The sequence below is a fragment of the Mobula birostris genome, chromosome 3 (genome assembly GCF_030028105.1).
Source record: "Mobula birostris isolate sMobBir1 chromosome 3, sMobBir1.hap1, whole genome shotgun sequence".
Classification (NCBI taxonomy): Eukaryota; Metazoa; Chordata; class Chondrichthyes; order Myliobatiformes; family Myliobatidae; genus Mobula; species Mobula birostris.
In genome coordinates this window covers 111254353-111276665 of record NC_092372.1, presented here as the reverse complement: position 1 = coordinate 111276665, position 22313 = coordinate 111254353, and the positions used below count along the sequence as shown (strand labels likewise).

The 22313-nt window shown below is 42.5% G+C and overlaps 1 protein-coding gene across 4 annotated transcripts in view; it reads left to right on the top strand.

The window, feature by feature from the left end:
* ank2b (ankyrin 2b, neuronal) overlaps window positions 1-22313 on the top strand; it is an 859694-nt gene that overhangs the window by 638631 nt on the left and 198750 nt on the right. The window lies entirely within an intron of this gene.

The window sequence follows — 22313 nt, the reverse complement described above, 5'->3', positions numbered from 1 at the left end:
ACCAATGTGCAGAAGACAACAAATTGTGCAAATACAACATGAAAAATAAATAAATAAATAAATAAATAAATAAGCAATAAATGTCGAGAATGTAAGATGCAGAGTCCTTGAAAGTGAGTCTATACATTGTGAGAACATTTTAGTAATGCATTTGAGTAAAGTTATCCACTTTAGTTCAAGAGATGAATGGTTGGGGGTAATAACAGTTCCTGAAACACATGGTGTGGGTCCTGACTCTCCTATACCTTCTTCCTGATGGCAGCAGCAAGAAAGTTGAGGGCTATCCAGAGGCTGTGCCTTGTTGTCCTAGAATCCCTCACCATGGGAAATGTTCTTTCTACATCTACTCTGTCTAGGCCTTTCAGTATTTGAAAGCTTTTAATGAGATCCCTCTTTATCCTTCTAAATTCCAGTAAGGAAAGACCCAGAGATATCAAATGTTCTTCGTATGATTCCCGGAATCATCCTTGTGAACTTCCTCTGATCACTCTCCAATGCCAGCACATCTTTTCTTAGATGAGGAGCCCAGAAGTGTTCACAATACTCTAAGTGAGGCCACACCAGTGCTTTAGAAAGCTTCATACTTTCCCAGGAACTCAGGCCATTGTTGCTCTGCTGTCATCCCTGCCAGCACACCTTCAAATTTGCTTTGGCCAAATCCTCTCTCATACCGCTGTAATTTCCCTTACTCCACTGAAATGCTGCTACGTCAGACTTTACTTTGTCTCTATCAAATTTCAAGTTGAACTCAATCATATTGTGATCTCTGACTCCTAAGGATTCTTCTACCTTAAGCTCCCTAATCACCTCCGGTTCATCACATAACACCTAATCCAATATAGCTGATCCCCTAGTAGGCTCAACGACAAACTGCTCTAAAAAGCCATCTTGTAGGCATTCAACAAACTCACTCTCTTGAGATCCATTTCCAACTTGATTTTCCCAATCGGCCTGCATGTTGAAATCTCCCATGACTATCATAATATTGTCCTTTTGACATGCCTTTTCTATTTCCTGTTGTAATCTGTGGTCCACATCCCAGCTACTATTGGGAGGCCTGTATATACTGTAACTGCCATCAGGGTCCTTTTATCCTTGCATTTTCTAAACTCAACCCACAAGGATTCAACATCTTCAGATCCTATGTCACATCTTTCTACTGATTTGATGTCATTATTTACCAGTAGAACCACACCACCCCCTCTGCCTACCTTCCTATCCCTCTGATATAAGGTGTGACCTTGGACATTCAGCTCCCAGCTACAACCATCCTTCAGTCACGATTCAGTGATGGCCACAACATCATACCCGGCAATTTGTAAAAGTGTAACAAGATCATCCACCTTATTTCTTATACTCTGTGCACTGAGATATAACACTCTGAGTACTGTGTTTGCTACCCATTTTGATTCTGCATCCCTGATGTACTGATACTCACCCTGCTGACTGCAATTTTGTTCTATCATCTGGCCGCCCTTCCTGACGGTGTGACTGTGTACTATCTTTGCTTTTTTACCATCCTGAGTCTCTTCAGTCCAGTTCCCATCTCCCTGCCAAATTAGTTTAAACCTCCCCACAGCTCTAACAAACTTGCCCACGAGAATATTAGTCCTCCTCGGGTTCAGGTGCAACCCGGCACTTTTGAATGGGTCATACCTCCCCCAGAAGAGATCCCAATGATCTAAGAACCTGAAGCCCTGCCCCCTGCACCGGCTTCTCAGCCATGCATTAATTTGCAAATCATCCTGTTTCTACCCTCTCTGGCATGTGGCACAGGTAGCAATCCAGAAATTACTACTCAGAAGGTCCTGCTTCTCAGCTTATTAAGTTCTCTAACTTCTCTTTTCAGGACCTCTTTGCTTTTCCTTCCTATGTCATTGGTACTAATATGTACCAAGACATCTGGCTGCTCTCCCTGCCTCTTCAAAATGTTGTGGACACAATCTGAGACGTCCCTGACCCTGGCACCTGGGCGGCAACATAGCATTCATGTCCACAGAATCTCCTGTCTGTTCTCCTGATTATTGAGTCCCCTATCACTTTGCTTTCCTCTTCTCTCTCGTTCCCTTCTGCACCATGGACCCATGCTCAGTGCCAGTAACCCAGTCTCCATGACATTGCCCTGGGAGGTCATCCCCCACAACATTATCCAAAATATAGGTGATCAGACATGGGGAGGGTTTTACCCAAGGTGGACTTGACAATATTCTCTACCTTTTGTTAGCTTTTCCATTCAAGAATATTGCTGTTTCCATCCCAGTCCTTGATGCAATCAGTCAATATACTACTTCCCATTGCACATCTATAGAAGTTCTTCAAAGTTTTGATGACATGCTAAATCTTTGCAAACTTCTAAGAAGGTAGAGGTGCTGTCATGCTTTCTTCATAATGGCACTTATGTGCTGGACCCAGGACAGATCCTCAGTGAAATGATATAGCTGCTGGGTCTCCTCACCTCCGATTCCCCTGATGAGGACTGGCTTATGGACTCTGGTTTCCTCATCTTGAAGTCAATATTCAGCTCCTTGGTCTTACTGACATGGAATGCGAAGTTGTTGTTATAGTGGCACCTCTTAGCCAGTTTTTCAATCTCCCTCCTATATGCTGTCAAATTTTAAAAAGTGGGTTCTTTTGGGTTTCTTATTTTGTGGCTCCTTGTGAGGAGACAAATCACAGGGTTGTATGATATATACATACTTTGATAATAAATGAACTTTGACTTGTCATCACAGTTGATTTGGCCAAGTACAGCAGGGAACTGAAATAGCACGTTAAGAAAGGTGTGGTATTTGCTTCCTACTGTATACTTTGAGGGCCAATATGACATAGTAGTTGTGGTGTTGTAATTGATTTTATCAGACAAAGTAATGAGAGTAGAGACTGGGAAGGGAACACATCAACATTCATACTTTTGATCAGTAGATGAAACTACTTTGCTTATTGTAATCCTTTCAAGTTTTTTTAAAGTATCCCAGTATGGTTCAAGGGAGAGTTACCAAACAAATTAAAGACACTGAGCCGTTTTAGATCTTCAGACAGATTACCTGAAACTTGGTCAAAAAGAAGTTTTACAAATCATTTTAAGGGAGTCAAATTTCAAGGAGTGAATTCCACCCCTCCCAAAGTTGATTGATTTAAAGAGGTCTGAAGGTGACACCAATTTCACATCACGATGCTGGATTAAATTACAGAGATAGGAAGGGATGAGGCCTGGAAGTGATCGAAAAATATATTTTTAAAATTTAAAATATTACTGGTCCACACACAAACACAGGCACCCATGAGTGAATGAACAGGACTCAGCAGAATTATTTAGCGCAGGAGGATGGAAGGCCAGAAAAGAGAGCATTGCCGGAATTAATTGTAAAGGTAATAGACCATAAGACATAGGAGCAGAATTAGGCCATCTGGCCCATTGAGTCTGCTTCACCATTCAATCATGGTTGATCCTTTGTTTCTACCTCCTCCTCAACCCCAGTTCCCAGCCTTCTCCCCGTAACCTTTGATGCCATGTCCAGTCAAGAACCTATCAATCTCTGCCTTAAATACACCCAACGACCTGGCCTCCACAGCTGCGTGTGGCAACAAATTCCACAAATTCACATCCTTTGGCTACAGAAATTTCTCCGTATCTCTGTTTTGAAAAGGTACCCGTCTATTCTGAGGCTGTGCTCTCTTGTCCTAAGCTCTCCCACCATGGGAAATATCCTTTCCACATCTACTCTGTCTAGGCCTTTCAACATTCAAAAGGTTTAGATGATATCCCCACTCATCCTTCTGAATTCCAGTGAGTACAGACCCAGAGCCATCAAATGTTCCTCGTATGATAACCCTTTCATTCCTGGAATCATCCTTGTGAACCGCCTCTGGACCCTCTCCAATGCCAGCACATCTTTTCTTAGATGAGGAGCCTAAAACTGTTCACAATACTCAAGGTGAGGCCTCACCGGTACCTTATAAAGCCTCAGTTAACATTTAGGGCGTTCTGCCCAAGGACTCCCAAGTCCCTTTGCATCTTGGATTTTTGGATTTTCTCACCATTTAGAAAATAGTTTGCACATATATTTCCAAGTGCATGACCATGCACTTTCCAACACTGCATTTCATTTGCCACTTTCTTGCCCATTCTCCTAATCTGTCTTTCTGCACCCTACCTGTTTCTTCAACACTACCTGCCTCTCCACCAGCCTTTGTATCATCTGCAAGCTTGGCAACAACGCAATCTATTCCATTATCTAAATCATTTATATATAGCATAAAAAGAAGTGGTCCCAACACTGACCCCTGCGGAACACCACTAATCACTGGCAGCCAACCAGACAAGGATCCTTTTGTTCCCGCGCACTCCCTTCTTCCAATCAGCCAATGCTCTAACCATGTTAGTAACTTTCCTGTAATATCATGGGCTCTTAACTCGGTAAGCAGTCTCATGTGTGGCACCTTGTCAAAGGCCTTCTGAAAGTCCAAATATACAATATCCACTGCATCCCCTTTTTCTATCCTACTTGTAATCTCTTCAAAGAATTCCAACAGGTTTGTCAGGCAGGATTTTCCCTGAAGGAAACCATGCTGACTTTGTATTACCTTATCCTGTGTCACCATGTACTCCATCACCTCATCCTGAACTATTGACTCTAACGTCTTCCTAATCACTGAGGTCAGGCTAATTGGTCTATAATTTCCTTTCTGCTGCCTTCCTCCTTTCTCAAAGAGTGGAGTAACATCTGCAGTTTTCCAGTCCTTTGGCACCATGCCAGAGTCCAATAATTTTTGAAAGATCATTTCTAATGCCACCACAATTTCTAACGTTACCACTTTCAGAACCCTGGGGTGCAGTTCCTCTGATCCGAGTGATTTATATACCTTTAGGTCTTTGGTAATGATGCCATAGATAAATGTTTCAGCAGAAAGTAATCCGAACAGGAGGCAGGGTTTGGCAGTGTTGTAGATGTAGAAGTAGTGAGTAATCCTTATGGAAATTATGTGGTTTACAGTGCTACCTTTCATCAATCACAACATGGATGCTGTGAACTGTCTAGTTTAGTTTCATTGTTCTATGCTTTTCATCTTTGTCTGTGGATAGGATGCAGAATGAAGTATGTGCATGAGAATCATGCTTGTGACAGGGACAAAAGATAACAGGTTTGGCAAAGTTTAGTACAAATACAGCCCCGAGTGACAAGCAGTCATTATAAATACTCTGGAGAGATCAGGAGAGGTGTTAGTGCAGTAAAGGCAGGTGTCATCTGAGTACAACCAGAGAACTGGTGCTTCCTTGTGTAGTTATACTCTAATATACGTGACATGAATTTCCAAGTATGAACTATTTCATTTTCCATAATTTATCCATGAAAATGGTCATCTGTATTAGATCAATTGACCTTCATTATGCAAGCAAAATGGGGAATAAGGTCTCCACTTCGTAAAGCTGGCTGCTTAGGCAACAATGTAACTTGACAAATATGCTTTTAGGTTGGAAAACCATCTTATTTTATGTTGTTTGTGACTTCAGCCACATTGTCTCCCAACCTCCTTTGAATGAAGCTTTAACAGAATTGTTTAGTGTCACTTGGTTCAACACTGCCTCAACGCCAGGGATAGTGGATCCTATCTCATTTCTGGAATTGAACTGCTGGAACTCAAACTATGCATTGACTGCTGAATAAGTTCTAGTTCATTGGACTGTTAATGACCAGTTTGGTTTTATAATGACTGTGAGCAGTCTGTTGTGATGGATATGCTTGTCTTGTCCTTTTTTCATTGGCCCACATCAGGACATTTTCCTCTTACAATGGCTATCCATGTTGAAGCTGTGCTTGAATAACTTGGCTATTTCCAAAACATAACACTGTCATAATTCAATATGTATGATTCTAGATGAAGGGAAATGATTCACAGAGCAGTGCTAATATTGGAGACGATTCACAGGGCAGTGCTCACATTCGAGATGATTCACAGAGCAGTACTGATATTGGAGATGGTACACAATACAGTGCTGATATTGGAGGTGGTTCATAATACTGTGTTGATATTGGAGATCGTTCATGGTACAGTGTTGATATTGGAGATGGTTCACAAAGCAGTGCGGATATTTGAGATGGTTCACAGACCAGTGCTGAAATTGGAGATAGTTCACAGTGCAGTGCTCTCATTGCAGATGGTTCACAGAGCAATGCTGGTATTCGATATGGTTCACAGAGCAGTGGTCACAATGGAGATGGTTCACAGAGCAGTGCTCACATTGGAGGTGGTTCACAATACAGTGCTGATATTAGAGATGGTTCACAATACAGTGTTGATTTTGGAGATGGTTCACGGTACAGTGTTGATATTGGAGATGGTTCACAGAACAGTTCTGATATTGGAGAAGGTCCACAGAGCTGTGCTGATATATCAGATGGTTCACAGGGCAGTCCTCACATTGGAGATGGTTCACAAAGCACTGCGGATATTGAAGATGGTTCACAATTCAGTGCTGATATTTGAGATGATTCACAGAGAAGTGTTGATACTGGAGATGGTTCACAGAGCAATGTTGATATTGGAGATGGTTCACAATACACTGCTGATATTGGAGAAGGTTCACAGAGCAGTGTTGATATTGCGGACAGTTCACAGAGCAGCGTTAATTTTTCAGATGGTTCACAGAGTAGTGCTTACTTTGGAGATGGTTCACAGAGCAGTGCTGATATTGAAGATGTTTCACAGAGCAGTGCTGATATTGGAGATGTTTCACAATACACTGCTGATATTGGAGATGGTTCAGAATACAGGGCTGATATTGGAGATGATTCACAGAGCAGTGTTGATATTAGAGATGGTTCACAGAGCAGTGCTCAATTGGAGTTGGTTCACAGACCGGTGCTCACATTGGAGGTTCTTCACAGAGCAGTGCTCACATTGGAGATGGTTCATAGGGCAGTGCTGATATAAGAGATGGTTCACACAGCAGTGTTGATACTGGAGATGGTTCACAGAGCAATGTTGATACTGGAGATGGTTCACAATACAGTGCTGATATTGAAGATGGTTCACAGAGCAGTGTTGATATTGCAGATGGTTCAGAGAGCAGTGCTTACTTTGGAGATGGTTCACAGAGCAGCGTTGATATTGAAGATGTTTCACAGAGCAGTGCTAATATTTGAGATGGTTCACAGAGCAGTGCTGATATTTGAGATGGTTCACAGAGCAGTGCTGATATTTGAGATGGTTCACAGAGCAGTGCTAATATTGGAGGTGGTTCATAATACTGTGTTCATATTGGAGATCGTTCATGGTACAGTGTTGATATTGGAGTTGGTTCACAAAGCAGTGCTGATATTGGAGATGGTTCACAGACCAGTGCTGAAATTGGAGATGGTTCACAGAGCAGTGCTCACATTGGAGATGGGTCACAGAACAGTGGTGGTATTGGAAATGGTTCACAGAACAGTGTTGATATTGGATAAGTTTCACATTAAAGTGCTAATATTGAAGATAGTTCACAATACAGGGCTGGTATTGGAGATGATTCACAGAGCAGTGTTCATATTGGAGATGCTTCACAGAGCAGTGCTGATATTGGAGATGGCTTACAGAGCAGTGTTGGTATTCGAGATGGTTCACAATACAGGGCTGATATTGGAGGTTCTTCAAAGAGCAGTGCACACATTGGAGACAGCTCACAGAGCAGTATTGATATTCGATAAGGTTCACATTACAGTGTTGATATTGAAGATAGTTCACAATACAGGGCTGATATTGGAGATGATTCACAGAGCAGTGTTCATATTGGAGATGGTTTACAGAGCAGTGTTGGTATTGCAGATGGTTCACAGAGCAGTGCTGATATTGGAGAAGGTTCACAGAGCAGTGCAGATATTGGATATGTTTCACAGAACAGTGCTGATATTGGAGAATGTTCACAGAGCAGTGTTCATACTGGAGATGGTTTACAGAGCAGTGTTGGTATTGGAGATGGTTCACAGAGCAGTGCTGAACTGGAGTTGGTTCACAGACTAGTGCTCACATTGGAGGTTCTTCACAGAGCAGTGTTGATATTGGAGATGGTTCAGAATACAGTGCCGATATTGGAGGTGATTCACAGAGCAGTGCTGATATTAGAGATGGTTTATAATACTGTGTTGATATTGGAGATCGTTCATGGTACAGTGTTGATATTGGAGATGGTTCACAAATCAGTGCTGATATTGGAGATGATTCAGAGACCAGTGCTGAAATTGAAGATGGTTCACAGTGCAGTGCTCTCATTGGAGATGGTTCATATAGCAGTGCTGGTATTGGATATGGTTCACAGAGCAGTGGTCACATTGGAGATAGTTCCCAGAGCAGTGCTCACATTGGAGGTGGTTCACAATACAGTGCTGATTTTGGAGATGGTTCATGGTACAGTGTTGATATTGGAGATGGTTCACAGAACAGTTCTGATATTGGAGAAGGTCCACAGAGCTGTGCTGATATATCAGATGGTTGACAGGGCGGTGCTCACATTGGAGATGGTTCACTGAGCAGTGCTGGTATTGGATATGGTTCACAGAGCAGTGGTCACATTGGAGATCGTACACACAGCAGTGTTGATATTGGAGATGTTTCACAATACACTGCTGATATTGGAGATGGTTCAGAATACAGGGCTGATATTGGAGATGATTCACAGAGCAGTGTTGATATTATCGATGGTTCACAGAGCAGTGCTCAATTGGAGTTGGTTCACAGACGGGTGCTCACATTGGAGATGTTTCACAGAACAGTGCTGATATTGGAGAATGTTTACAGAGCAGTGTTCATATTGGAGATGGTTTACAGAGCAGTGTTGGTATTGGAGATGGTTCACAGAGCAGTGCTGAATTGGAATTGGTTCACAGACTAGTGCTCACATTGGAGGTTCTTAACAGAGCAGTGCTGATATTGGAGGTGATTCACAGAGTAGTGCTGATATTGGAGATGGTTCACAGAGCAGTGTTGATACCTGAAATGGTTCACAGAGCAGTGTTGATATTGGAGTTGGTTCACAATACAGTGCTGATATTGGAGATGATTCTCAGTGCAGGGCTGATATTGGTGATGGATCACAGAGCAGTGTTGGTATTGGAGATGGTTCACAGTACAGTGCTGACATTGGAGAAGATTCACAGTTCAGTGTTGATATTGCTGATGGTTCACAGAGCAGTGTTGATGTTGCAGATAGGTCACAGAGTAGTGCTCACTTTGGAGATGATTCACAGAGCAGTGTTGATATTGGACATGGTTCACAGGGCAGTGCTGATATAAGAGATGGTTCACAGAGCAGTGTTGATACTAGAGATGGTTCACAATACAGTGCTGACGTTGGAGATGGTTCACAGAGCAGTGCTGATATTGGAGATGGTTCAAAGGGCTGCGTTGATATTGGCGATGGTTCTCAAAACAGTGCTGATTTTGGAGATGGTTCACAAAGCAGTGATAATATTGGAGATGATTCACACAGTAGTGCTCACATTGGAAATGTTTCACAGAACAATGCTCATATTGGAGATAGTTCACAATATTGGGCTGATATTGGAGACGATTCACAGAGCAGTGTTGATACTGGTGATGGTTCACAGAGCAGTGCTGATATTACAGATGCTTCACAATACAGTGCCGATTTTGGAGATGATTCACAGAGCAGTGCTGATATTGGGGATGGATTGCAGGGCAGTGCTCGCATTGGAGATGGTTCTCAGGGCAGTGTTGAGATCGGCGATGGTTCTCAATACAGTGCTGATTTTGGAGATGGTTCACAGAGCAGTGCTGATATTGGAGATCATTCACAAAGCAGTGATAATATTGGAGATGATTCACATAGTAGTGCTCAGATTGGAGATGTTTCACAGAACAGTACTGATATTGGAGATGGTTCAAAGAACAGTGTTCATACTGGAGATGGTTCACAGAGCAGTGTTGATATTCGTTAAGGTTCACATTACAGTGCCACCTGGGAGGGTGCTCGGCGTACAGGAAGATAGTTGATATTGAAGATAGCTGATATTGAAGATAGTTCACAATACAGGGCTGATATTGGGGATGATTCACAGAGCAGTGTTCATATTGGAGATGGTTTACAGAGCAGTGTTGGTATTGGAGATGGTTCACAATACAGGGCTGATATTGGAGGTTCTTCACAGTGCAGTGTTGATATTAGAGACGGTTTACAGGGCAGTGTTGATATTGGAGATGATTCACAATACAGTGCTGATATTGGACATGCTTCATAGAGTACTGCTGATATTGGATATGGTTCACAGAGCAGTGCTGATATTGGATATGGTTCACAGAGCAGTGCTGATATTGTAGCTGGTTCACAGAGCAGTGCTGATATTGGAGATAATTCACAGAACAGTACTGATATTGGAAATGATTCACAGAGCAGTGCTCATATTGGAGGCGATTCATAGGGCAGTGCTAACATTGAAGATGGTTCACAGAGCGGTGCTGATATTGGAGATGCTTCACAATATAGTGCTGATAATGGAGATGATTCACACAGCAGTGTTGATACTGGAAATGGTTCACAGAGAGGTGCTGATATTGCAGATGGTTCACAGAGCAGTGCTGATATTGGAGAAGATTCACAATATAGTGCTGATATTGGAGATGATTCACACAGCAGTGTTGATACTGGAGATGGTTCACAGAGAGGTGCTGATATTGGAGATGGTTCACAGAGCTGTGCTGATATTGGAGAAGATTCACAGAGCAGTGCTCACATTGGAGATGGTTCAAAGAACAGTGCTGGTATTGGAGATGGCTCACAGAGCAGTGTTGATATTGGAGATGGTTCACAATACAGTGCTGATATTGGAGGTTCTTCACAGAGCAGTGTTGATATCAGAAATGGATTACAGGGCAGTGTTGATATTGGAGATGGTTCACAATACAGTGCTGATATTGGACATGGTTCACAGAGTACTGCTGATATTGGATATGGTTCACAGAGCAGTGTTGATACTGGAGATGGTTCACAGAGCAGTGCTGATATTGGAGATGGTTCACAGAGCAGTGCTGATATGGGAGAAGGTTCACAGAGCAGTGCACATATTGGAGATGGATCACCGAGCAGTGTTGATATTAGAGATATTTCACAATACAGTGCTGATATTGGAGATGGCTCACAATACAGGGCTGATATTGGAGGTTCTTCACAGAGCAGTGCAGATATTGGAGATGATTCCCAGAGCAGTGCTCACATTGGAGATTGTTCACAGGGCAGTGCTGATATAAGAGATGGTTCACAGAGCAGTGTTGATAATAGAGATGGTTCACAGTACAGTGCTGACATTGGAGATAGTTCACAGAGCAGTGCTGATATTGGAGACGATTCACAGGGTGGTGCTCACATTGGCGATGGTTCACAGAGCAGTGCTGATATTGGAGATGGTTCACAGAGCAGTGTTGATACCTGAAATGGTTCACAGGGCCGTGTTGATATTGGAGATGGTTCACAATACAGTGCTGATTTTGGAGATGATTCTCAAAGCAGGGCTGATATTGGAGATGATACACAGAGCAGTGTTGATATTGGAGATGCTTCACAGGGCAGTGCTCATATTGGAGATGATTCACGGAGCAGTGCTGATATTGGAGATGGATTACAGGGCAGTGCTGACATTGGAGATGGTTCACAGAGCAGTGCTGATATTGGAGACGATTCACAGGGTGGTGCTCACATTGGCGATGGTTTACAGAGCGGTGTTGATATTGGAGATGGTTCACAGAGGAGTGCTGATATTGGAGATGCTTCACAGAGCAGTGCTGATATTGGAGATGGTTCACAGAGCAGTGCAGATATTGGAGATGGTTCACAGTACAGTGCTGATATTGGAGAAGATTCACAGTTCAGTGTTGATATTGCTGATGGTTCACAGAGCAGTGTTGATGTTGGAGATAGGTCACAGAGTAGTGTTCACTTTGGAGATGATTCACAGAGCAGTGTTGATATTGGAGATGGTTCACAGCGCAGTGTTGATATTGGACATGGTTCACAGGGCAGTGCTGATATAAGAGATGGTTCACAGAGCAGTGTTGATATTGGAGATGGTTCACAGAGGAGTGCTGATATTGGAGATGGTTCACAGAGCAGTGCTGATATTGGATATGTTTCACAGGGCTGCGTTGATATTGGCGATGGTTCTCAAAATAGTGCTGATTTTGGAGATGGTTCACAAAGCAGTGATAATACTGGAGATGATTCACACAGTAGTGCTCACATTGGAAATGTTTCACAGAACAGTGCTCATATTGGAGATAGTTCACAATATTGGGCTGATATTGGAGACGATTCACAGAGCAGTGTTGATACTGGTGATGGTTCACAGAGCAGTGTTGATATTGGAGATGGTTCACAATACAGTGCTGATATTGGAGAATATTCACAGAGCACTGTTGATATTGGAGATGGTTCACAGAGCAGTGTTGATGTTGGAGATGGGTCACAGAGTAGTGCTCACTTTGGAGATGGTTCACAGAGCAGCGTTGATATTGGAGATGGTTCACAAAACGGTGCTGATATTGGAGATGATTCACAGAGCAGTGTTGATATTGGAGACAGTCACAGACTAGTGCTGATATTGGAGACGATTCACAAGGCAGTGCTGGTATTTGAGATGGTTCACAGAGCAGTGTTGATATTGGAGATGATTCACAGAGCAGTATTGATATTGGACATTGTTCACAATACAGTGCTGATATTGGACATGGTTCACAATACAGTGTTGATATTGGAGACGGTCACAGAGTAGTGCTGATATTGGAGACAATTCACAGGGCAGTGCTGGTGTTGGAGATGGTTCACAAAGCAGTGTTGATATTGGAGATGATTCACAGAGCAGTGTTGATATTGGACATGGTTCACAATACAGTGCTGATATTGGAGAGGGTTCACAATACAAGTCTGATATTGGAGATAATTCACAGATCTGTCTTGATATTGGAGATGTTTCACAGGACAGTGCTCATATTGGAGATGATTCACAGAGCGGTGCTGATATTAGAGATGGATTACAGGGCACTGCTCACATTGGACCTGGTTTACAGGGCAGTGCTCACATTTGAGATGGTTCACAGAACAGTGCTGATTTTGGGGATGGTTCACACGGAAGTTTTGATATTGGAGATGTTTCACAATACAGTGCTGATATTGGAGATAGTTCACAATACAGGGCTGATATTGGAGGTGATTCACAGAGCACTGTTGATATTAGAGATGGTTCACAGAACAGTGCTCATTTAGGGTTGGTTCAAAGACCAGTGCACACATTGGGGGTTCTTAACAGAGCAGTGTTGATATTGGAGATGGTTCACAATACAGTGCTGTTACTGCAGATGGTTCACAGAGCAGTGCTCATATTGGAGATGGTTCACAGAGCAGTGCTGATATTGGAGATGGTTCACAGAGTTGTGCTGATATTGCAGATGGTTCACAGAGCTGTGTTGATATTGGAGATGATTCACAGAACAGTGCTGATATTGGAGCCGATTCGCAGGGCAGTGCTCACATTCGAGATGATTCATAGAGGAGTGCTGACATTGGAGATCATACACAATGCAGTGCTGGTATTGGAGATGGTTCACAGAGCAGTGCTCACATTAGAGATGGTTCACAGAGCAGTGCTCACATTGGAGGTGGTTCACAATACAGTGCTGATATTGGAGATTGTTCACGGTACAGTGTTGATATTGGAGATGATTCACAAAGCAGTGCTGATATTGGAGGTGGTTCACAATACAGTGCTGATATTGGAGATGGTTCACAGAGCAGTGCTGACATTGGATATGGTTCACAGAAGAGTGCTGGTATTGGAGATGGTTCACAGAGCAGTGTTGATATTGGATAAGGTTCACATTACAGTGCTGATATTAGAGATAGTTCACAATACAGGGCAGATATTGGAGGTTCTTCACAGTGCAGCTTTGATATTGGAGATGGTTTACAGGGCAGTGTTGATATTGGAGATGGTTCATAATACAGTGCCGATATTGGACATGTTTCACAGAGTAGTGCTGATATTGGAGATAGTACACAATACAGTGCTGATATTGGAGATGGTTCACAGAGCAGTGCTGATATTGGAGGTGGTTCATAATACAGTGTTGATATTGGAGATGGTTGACAGAGCAGTGTTGATATTGGAGATGTTTCAGAGAGCAGTGCTGATATTGGATATCGTTCACAGAGTAGTGGTCACACTGGAGATGGTTCAGAGAGCAGTGCTCACATTGGAGGTGGTTCGAAATACAGTGTTGAGATTGGAGATGGTTCACGGTACAGATTTGATATTGGAGATGGTTCACAAAGCAGTGTTGATATTGGAGATGTTTCACAGAGTACTGCTGATATTGGAGATGGTTCACAGAGCAGTGCTCACATTGGAAATGGTTCACAGGGCAGTGCTGATATAAGCGATGGTTCACGGAGCAGTGTTGATATTGGATAAGGTTCACATTACAGTGCTGATATTGGAGATAGTTCACAATACGAGGCTGATATTGGAGATGATCCACAGAGCTGTATTGATACTGGTGATGGTTCACAGAGCAGTGTTGATATTGGAGATGGTTCACAATACAGTGCTGATGTTGGAGAAGATTCACAGAGCTCTGTTGATATTGGAGATGGTTCACAGAGCAGTGTTGATGTTGGAGATGGCTCACAGTGTAGTGCTCACTTTGGAGATGGTTCACAGAGCAGTGTTGATATTGAAGATGTTTCACAGAGCAGTGTTGATATTGGAGATGGTTCACAGAGCAGTGCTGATATTGGAGATGGTTCACAGAGCAGTGCTCACTTTGGAGATGGTTCACAGCGCAGTGCTCACTTTGAGGATGGTTCAGAGAGCAGTGCTCACTTTGGAGATTGTTCACAGAGCAGTGTTGATATTGGAAATGGTTCAGAGAGCAGTGCTCACATAGGAAATGGTTCACAGAGCAGTGCTCGTATGTCTTCAGCATGTATTGCAGATATCAGTCTAGGAATTGTTTCATGCAAAATGCCTGTCTTGACATCATCCAGGATTAATACATATGGCATATTTTCCTGCTCTTTAGCAGGGATTCACACAGAAACCCTGCATAATTTCAAGAATTCTGTAAGAAACACAATCCTGCCTGTTGTGGCAGTTCTCACCATGCAGATAGATGGGCTTAATTGTCTAAGCATTGGAGCTGTTAAAGAGCAAGGAAGCAAGCATCCTGCTTTCCAATTGCACAGTCAGACATCACAATGTCAAGGTTATTTCACACAAGTGAATGTAATTCCTAGTTGGATGCTAGGAATGTACCGCTGAAAATTTGACAAATTATCAAGCTACATATAGGATTGTGAGACCATGGCATATATTAACCATGGTTTTTAGTTCATTTTCTGTTCAGAATTGTTTATTCTTTTTCTAAAGTATTTCTGTATCTCAGTGTCAGCGAAATGTGTTTGTTTGGTTTGATATCGTGAATTTACCATAAAAATCGTCAGTTCATTCTTTCTCATTGTTGAACGTGGAAACTCTGTGCATGACCTGTATAGGACATTTTTGTCCATTTGTTAACAGAGGTGTTTTGTATGCATCTGTATGAATGTGACTGTGTAACTGTGTGAACGAAAATCTTCTGTAATCATTGTTCCGCCATCCACCCCTCATCAGTGCTGTTTTCCTTCCTTTTCATATGCTTCCATTCAGTGCTGTAAACAGGTAGGTGGTCTTGACACAGATTCAGAGTGCTGTGGCCGTGTCTGCAATTCACTTTTTCCTAACATGACAATGCTGCTTGGGGTCATGGGTAGAGACTTTCAGTTTGTGCACTAGAGCTATTTCCATGGCTGCAATAGACTCTTGATTTTTGAACATTTGCTGCTAATCTGCTCACATCACGCTGGGTTTATCTGTCTGGAATAATGCTGAAGTAGCTGCCATTACTGCCTTCCTTTCTTTGTAACTGACGGTCTGAGATTCAGCAGCTTAGATTATTCAGCAGGAGCCTACCAATGATTGACTTGATATGGGTGGGAGTGGGGAGTGGAGTTGAAGCTTGATTATTATTTTATTTTTTTCACAGCAGTGGGTTGCTGGGTGTATATTTTTAGGAATACATTCTTGCTGCAGGGACTCAATTTGTTTTCCTCCAGGTATTTGTTGTAAAGAAATATTTAAATGCATCTTTTGATTTTGCTGGCAGTCACATATATTTACTGTTCACTGTGATCACCTATTTTATTGTTAATGCTGAATATTATTATTGCTGTTTCTGACATGTCATGTTTTCCTGTTCAGGATTATATAAAACAAATGTAGTGACTATTAGAAATTATGACTATCATTTTAGAAATGTTGGGTTGTTTTTAATGAAGGTTTTAATAGTATCCTATGAAAATGATTACATGATTTTTCAGTTTATGAATAACCTTTAGTCATGTCACATGGACTACGTACTGAAACCTTCCACGTAGTTTCTTTAACACTGACTTATTTAGCTGCTATATGAAGGTAACACCGAATGCTGGGGGTTCAGCTTCAGTTCTCCTTTGCATCTTCATCACTGACCTTGCTATCTTTCGCCTTGAATGAGCAAAACATTCTCTTAACCCTTTCAGAAAACATTACTCAAAATAAAAATGACAGAAATGTATCAGAAAAACTCAGTCCAAATGTTCAAGCAACAAGCAATGCATCTATGATTCACTTGATGCCTACCAAATTATTGAATGCTTTTAATTATGTATAATTTTGATTTACGAAAATTATCCAAGCTGATATCTAGTATACTAGATTCAAAATCTACCAGAAAAGTAACTAAGGTCAATGTAAGCTCGACTAAAGGATGACATTATTATCATTGTCATGGTGTGGATGGAAGTCCCACATGGCGTTAAATCTAACAGAGTAATACAACAGGATTCTGAAAGAGTAGTGTTAAAAAAGTAGTGGTAAGACTCTTGGCAGTGTGGAGGATCAGAGGGATCTTGGGGTCTGAGTCCATAGGACACTCAAGGCTGCTGCGCAGGTTGACTCTGTGGTACATTGGCCTTTATCAACTGTGGAATCGAGTTTAGGAGCCGAGAGGTAATGTTGCAGCTATATCGGACCCTGTTCAGACCCCACTTGGAGTACTGTGCTCAATTCTAGTCGCCTCACTACAGGAAGGATGTAGAAACCATAGAAACGGTGCAGAGGAGATTTACAAGGATGTTGCCTGGATTGGGGAGCATGCCTTATGAGAACAGGTTGAGTGAACTCGTCCTTTTTCTCCTTGGAGCGAAGAGGATGAGAAGTGACCTGACAGAGGTGTATAAGATGATGAGAGGCATTTATCCTGTAGATAGTCAGAGGCTTTTTCCTAGGGCTGTAATGGCTAGCATGAGAGGGCACAGTTTTAAGGTGCTTGGAAGTAGGGACAGAGGAGATGTCAGGGGTAAGTTTTTTACGCGGACAGTGGTGAGTGCATGGAATGGGCTGCCAGTGACAGTGGTGGAGGCGGATATGATAGGGTCTTTTAAGAGACTCCTGGATCGGTACATGGAGCTTTGAGAAATGGAGGGCTATGGGTAACCCTAGTTAATTTCTAAGGTAAGGACAGGGCCTGTATTGTGCTGTAGGTTTTCTATGTTTCTATGTTAAAACATCATGCCTGTTTAGAAATTAAATATTATTCTTTAGAAGAATTCCTTCTGAGAAAGCAGGAACAAGAAAATGCTTGACTTTTTCAAGGAAGAGATTGGTAGCTCTAATGGAATTGCAATGATGTTTCTTTCATCAATTTTCTTTAAAGATAATACGCCAGCATGATATCACTTGAGCAAAAACAGTGGAGTAAAATTTACTTTGATAAAGGGTTTGATTGGCTGTTTCATGAAAGAAGAGCTTCTTGTTTGGAGAAATTTATAAGTCTCATTATCAAATTGACAGAATTAAAATTACGCTAAACCTACAATCTCCCAGAGGGTCCTATGGAACACTCTACTATATGAAAGATATTTCGTAAATACAAGTGGAACTCAGCAGGCCAGTCAGGATCTATGGAAAAAGGCACCATCAATGTTTTGGGCTGAAACCCTTTGGCAGGACTGGAGTAAAAAAAGCTGAGGAGTAGGTTTGAAAGGTGGGGGAAGGGGAGAGAGAAACACCAGGCAATAGTTGAAACTTGGAGGGCAAGGGGTGAAACAAAGAGCTAGCAAGTTTATTGGTGAAACAGACAGAAGGCCATGAAAGAAAGAAAAAGGAGGGGGTGGAGGAGCACAGAGGGAGGCAATGGGCAGACAAGGTGATAATATGAAAGGGGGAAAGGGGATGGGAAATGTTGAGGGGAAGTGGGGGTGGAGGCATTACTTGAAGTTTGAGATGTGGCCTCCTGTATACTGGTGAGACCTGACCTAGATTGGGAGACCAATTTGCCGAGCAAGCAGGATCTCCCAGTGGCCACCCATCTTAATTCCACTTCCCATTCCCATTCTGAAATGTCTACCCATGGCCTCCAACCTGATGGCATGAACATCGATTTCTCAAACTTCCAGAAATGCCTTCTGTCTCTTTCACCAAATCAACTTCCCAGCTCTTTGCTTCATCCTTCCCCCTCCAAGTTTCAACTATTGCCTGGTGTTTCTCTCTCCCCATTCCCACCGTTCAAATCTACTCCTCAGCTTCTTTTTCTCCAGTTCTGTCGAAGGGTTTCGGTCCAAAATGTCGATTGTACTCTTTTCCTAGATGCTGCCTGGCCTGCTGAGTTCCTCCAGTATTTTATGGGTGTTGCTCAGATTTCCAGCATCTGCAGGTTTTCTCTTGTTTGTCATAAACACAATTGTTTGTTTATGTAGCAAATTTAAATACCAAGGGGGCTAAATGTAGGTACTAAAATAAAGCTGAATGGAAAATAATGGCTCAAAAAAGCACAGGGATTAAGCCAATGATACAATATATACCTTTAGGGGAATTTAAGATAGGTAATAAAGCAGAGGTGGAACCAGGGAACAGCTGATAGAGCTCTACCTCCCAGCTTCAGTGACTCTAGGATGACAAGTGATCCTGATCTCTGATGCTACTAGGGTACAGTTTGCATGTTCTCCTTCTGACTGTTTTTTCAGATGCTCCAATTTTACTCCATGTGGCAAAATTGTGTGTGTTAGTAAGTGCCATTGTTAATTGCCCCTATTGTGTTGATAAGAGGTACATTCCAGGGGAAAATTACAGAAACATAGAAAACCTTCAGCACAATACAGGCCCCTCGGCCCACAAAGCTGTGCTGAACATGTCCTTACTTTAGAAATTACCTAGGGTTACCCATAGCCCTCTATTTTTCTGAGCTCCATGTGCCTGTCCAGGAGTCTCTTAAAAGACCCTATGGTATCCACCCGCCTCCACGACCGTTGCCAGCAGTCGATTCCACACACTCACCACTTTCTGTGTAAAAACCTTACCCCTGACATCTCCTCTGTATCTACTTCCAAGCACCTTAAAACTGTGCCCTCTCGTGCTAGCCCTAGGAAAAAGCCTCTGACTATCCACACGATCAATGCCTCTCATTATCTTGTACACCTCTATCAGGTCACCTCTCATCCTCCATCGCTCCAAGGAAAAAAGGCCGAGTTCACTCAACCTATTCTCATAAGGCATGCTCCCCAATCCAGGCAACATCCTTGTAAATCTCCTCTGCACTCTTTCTATGGTTTCTACATCCTTCCTATAGTGAGGCGACCAGAACTAAACAGTACTCCAAGTGGGATCTAACCAGTGTCCTATATAGCTGTAACATTACCTTTCGGTTCCTAAATTCAATTCCACGATTGATGAAGGCCAATGCACCGTATGCCTTCTTAACCACAGAGTCAACCTGCGCAGCAGCTTTGAGTATCCTGTGGACTCGGACCCCAAGATCCCCTATGATCCTCCACACTGTCAAGAGTCTTACCATTAATACTATATTCTGCCATCATATTTCACCTACCTCACAATTATCTGGGTTGAAATCCATCTGCCGCTTCTTAGCCCAGTTTTGCATCCTATCAATGTCCCGCTGTAACCTCTGACAGCCCTCCACACTATCCACAACACCCCAACCTTTGTGTCATCAGCAAATTTACTAACCCGTCCCTCCACTTCTTCATCCAGGTCATTTATAAAAATCACGAAGAGTAGGAGTCCCAGAACAGATCACTGAGGCACACCACTGGTGACCAACCTCCATGCAGAATATGACCCGTCTACAACCACTCTTTGCCTTCTGTGGGCAAGCCAGTTCTGGATCCACAAAGCAATGTCGCCTTGGATCCCATGCCTCCTTCCTTTCTCAATAAGCCTTGCATGGGGTACCTTATCAAAGGCCTTCCTGAAATCCATATGCACTACATCTACTGCTCTACATCTACTCAATGTGTTTAGTTCCATCCTCAAAAAATTCAATCAGGCTCATAAGGTGTGACCTGCCTTTCACAAAGCCATGCTGACTATTCCTAATTATATTATACTTCTCCAAATGTTCATAAATCCTGTCTCTCAGGATCTTCTCCATCAATTCTGAGTCTCTGTGGGTGGAGTTTAGGAACAGGAAGGAGTCAATAACTTTACTGGGTATTTTTTATAGGCCGCCCAGTAGTAACAGGGATATCAAGGAGCAGATAGGGAAACAGATCCTGGAAAGGTGTAATAATAACAGAGTTGTTGTGATGGGAAATTTTAATTTTCCAAATATCGATTGGCATCTCCTTAGAGCGAAGGGTTTAGATGGGGTGGAGTTTGTTAGGTGTGTTCAGGAAGGTTTCTTGACACAATATGTAGATAAGCCGACAAATGAAGGCTGTATTTCATAGAATAGTACAGCACAGTACAGGCCCTTCAGCCCACAATTTCATTTGGTATTGAGAGATTAACCTGGCCAAGAGTCAGATCTCTCAGTGGGAGAGCATTTTGGAGATAGTGATCATAATTCTGTCTCCTTTACAGTAGCATTGGAGAGAGATAGGAACAGACAAGTTAGAAAAGCATTTAATTGGAGTAAGGGGAATTATGAGGCTATCATGCAGGAAATTGGAGGCTTAAATTGGAAACAGATGTTCTCGGAAAAGTACGGAAGAAATGTGGCAACTATTCAGGGGATATTTGTGTGGAGTTCTGTATAGGTACATTCCAAATGGGACAGGGAAGTTTTGGTAGGGTACAGGAACCGTGGTGTACAAAGGCTGTAATAAATCTAGTCAAGAAGAAAAGAAAAGCTTACAAAAGGTTCAGAGAGCTAGGTAATGTCAGATTATAAAGCTAATAGGAAGGAGCTTAAGAAGAGAATTAGGAGAGCCAGAAGGGGCCATGAGAAGGCTTTGGTGGGCAGGATTAAGGAAAACCCCAAGGCATTCCACAAGTATGTGAAGAGCAAGAGGATAAGATGTGAGAGAATAGGACCTATCAAGTGTGACAGTGGGAAAGTATGTATGGAACCGGAGGAAATAGCAGAGGTACTTAATGAACACATTATTTCAGTATTCACTATGGAAAACAATCTTAGTGATTGTAGTGATGACTTGCAGCAGACTGAAAAGCTTGAACATGTAGATATTAAGAATGAGGATGTGCTGGAGCTTTTGGAAAGCATCAAGTTGGATAAGTCGCTGGGACCAGACGAGATGAAATGGTTGCCACATGAGGACACAGGTTTAAGGTGCTGGGGACTAGGTACAGAGGAGATGTCGGGGTAAGTTCTTTGCTCAGAGTGTGGTGAGTGCGTGGAATGGGCTGCTGGCAATGGTGGTGGAGGTGGATAGGATAGGGTCTTTTAAGAGACATTTAGATGTCTCATGGAGCTTAGTAAAATAGAGGGCTATAGGTAAGCCTGGTAATTTCTAAGGTAGGGACATGTTTGGCACAACTTTTGGGGCCGAAGGGCCTGTATTGTGCTGTAGGTTTTCTATGTTTCTATGTAACTTACCAACCACTGAAGTAAGACTTGCTGGTCTATAATTTCCTGGGCTATCTCTACTCCCTTTCTTGAATAAGGGAACAACATCCGCAACCCTCCAATCCTCCGGAACTTCTCCCGTCCCCATTGATGATGCAAAGATCATTGCCAGAGGTTCAGCAATCTCAACCCTCACTTCCCACAGTAGCCTAGTCCCAGAGACTTATCCAACTTGATGCTTTGCAAAAGCTCCAGCACGTCCTCTTTCTCAATATCTACATGCTCAAGCTTTTCAGTCCGTTGTAAGTCATGGAATGGAAGGAAAATAAAACAGGGATTTTTTAGGATTCATACAATGTAATAGGTCAGTGTGGATTTGATGAACTGAAGGACCTGTTTCTATTCTGCATTACACTGTGTCTGCCTTA